This window comes from Oncorhynchus keta, unplaced genomic scaffold (assembly GCF_023373465.1).
Source record: "Oncorhynchus keta strain PuntledgeMale-10-30-2019 unplaced genomic scaffold, Oket_V2 Un_contig_30340_pilon_pilon, whole genome shotgun sequence".
NCBI classification, from domain to species: domain Eukaryota; kingdom Metazoa; phylum Chordata; class Actinopteri; order Salmoniformes; family Salmonidae; genus Oncorhynchus; species Oncorhynchus keta.
Window position 1 is genome coordinate 52,501 of NW_026286999.1, and position 2,459 is coordinate 54,959.

The window sequence follows — 2,459 nt, forward strand, 5'->3', positions numbered from 1 at the left end:
GCAGCACCTGTCTGTGAGGTATACCACACTACACACCAACATGGAGGGAGCCTCCTGAGGGCCCCTTACAGGACAGGAGACGAGACAACAACATGCCTGGTACAGACAGACACACCGCTAGGTTAGTGGAACAGCAGAGCAGCATTAACAGACAGACACACCGCTAGGCTAGCTGAACAGCAGAGCAGCATTAACAGACAGACACACCGCTAGGCTAGCTGAACAGCAGAGCAGCATTAACAGACAGACACACCGCTAGGCTAGCTGAACAGCAGAGCAGCATTAACAGACAGACACACCGCTAGGCTAGCTGAACACAGCAGAGCAGCATTAACAGACAGACACACCGCTAGGCTAGCTGAACACAGCAGAGCAGCATTAACAGACAGACACACCGCTAGGCTAGCTGAACACAGCAGAGCAGCATTAACAGACAGACACACCGCTAGGCTAGCTGAACACAGCAGAGCAGCATTAACAGACAGACACACCACTAGGCTAGCTGAACACATGCAGAGCAGCATTAGAACAGACAGACAGCATTAAGCAGCATTAACAGACACACTAGGCGCTGAACACAGCAGAGCAGCATTAACAGACAGACAGCTGAACACAGCAGAGCAGCATTAACAGACAGACACACCGCTAGGCTAGCTGAACACAGCAGAGCAGCATTAACAGACAGACACACCTAGGCTAGGCTAGCAGCATTAACAGACAGAACACATGCAGAGCAGCATTAACAGACAGACACACCGCTAGGCTAGCTGAACACATGCAGAGCAGCATTAACAGACAGACACACCGCTAGGCTAGCTGAACACAGCAGAGCAGCATTAACAGACAGACACACCGCTAGGCTAGCTGAACACAGCAGAGCAGCATTAACAGACAGACACACCGCTAGGCTAGCTGAACACAGCAGAGCAGCATTAACAGACAGACACACCGCTAGGCTAGCTGAACACAGCAGAGCAGCATTAACAGACAGACACACCGCTAGGCTAGTGGAACACATGCAGAGCAGCATTAACAGACAGACACACCGCTAGGCTAGCTGAACACAGCAGAGCAGCATTAACAGACAGACACACCGCTAGGCTAGCTGAACACAGCAGAGCAGCATTAACAGACAGACACACCGCTAGGCTAGCTGAACACATGCAGAGCAGCATTAACAGACAGACACACCGCTAGGCTAGCTGAACACAGCAGAGCAGCATTAACAGACAGACACACCGCTAGGCTAGCTGAACACAGCAGAGCAGCATGAACATAGTACAGCAGGGAAGGAGCCTTACAGCGCATTCATAACAACATAAAGCAGATAGGAGGGTAGCATGCTGATAGAGAGAGATGGGAGGAAAGAAAGAAAGAAAGAATGAAAGAAAGAAAGAAAGAAAGATTAGAAAGGATTGATAGAAAAAGAAAGGAGATAGAGAGAGAGAGCAGAGAGAGCAGAGAGAGCAGAGAGAGCAGAGGGCCAGGCATGTGGTTGGTGTCAGTGAAAATTGTCAATTTGATTAAATCAGGTCTGTGCTCCCTGGTAACACATCCATCACACACACACACACACACACACACACACACACACACACACACACACACACACACACACACACACACACACACACACACACACACACACACACACACACACACACACACACACACACACACACACACATTAATCCCTCCCATCACTGGAAACAAATGGCCGCTTGTCTGGGGGACAAATCATACACTTAGAAAATAAGGTCATTTGTACAGAAGGCAAGCAGCAGGAAGGATAGGAGGTCAGAGGTCATGACAGAAGGCAGGCAGCAGGAAGGATAGGAGGTCAGAGGTCATGAGAGAAGGCAGGCAGCAGGAAGGATAGGAGGTCAGAGTGATGACAGAAGGCAGGCAGCAGGAAGGATAGGGGGCCATGGTCGCTGAGGTTATGACAGAAGGCAAGCAGCAGGAAGGATAGGAGGTCAGAGGTCATGACAGAAGGCAGGCAGCAGGAAGGATAGGGGGCCATGGTCGCTGAGGTTATGACAGAAGGCAAGCAGCAGGAAGGATAGGCGGCCATGGTCGCTGAGGTTATGACAGAAGGCAAGCAGCAGGAAGGATAGGGGGCCATGGTCGCTGAGGTTATGACAGAAGGCAAGCAGCAGGAAGGATAGGAGGTCAGAGGTCATGACAGAAGGCAGGCAGCAGGAAGGATAGGAGGTCAGAGGTCATGACAGAAGGCAGGCAGCAGGAAGGATAGGAGGTCAGAGGTCATGAGAGAAGGCAGGCAGCAGGAAGGATAGGAGGTCAGAGGTCATGACAGAAGGCAGACAGCAGGAAGGATAGGAGGTCAGAGGTCATGGCAGAAATTGGTAGGGTGAGGGTGATGTGTTTTTTTCTCATGAAAATCTCTTATTTCTGGCCTTCCTGTTTTGATAGTTCTAACTACAAGCTACTGGTGCTCA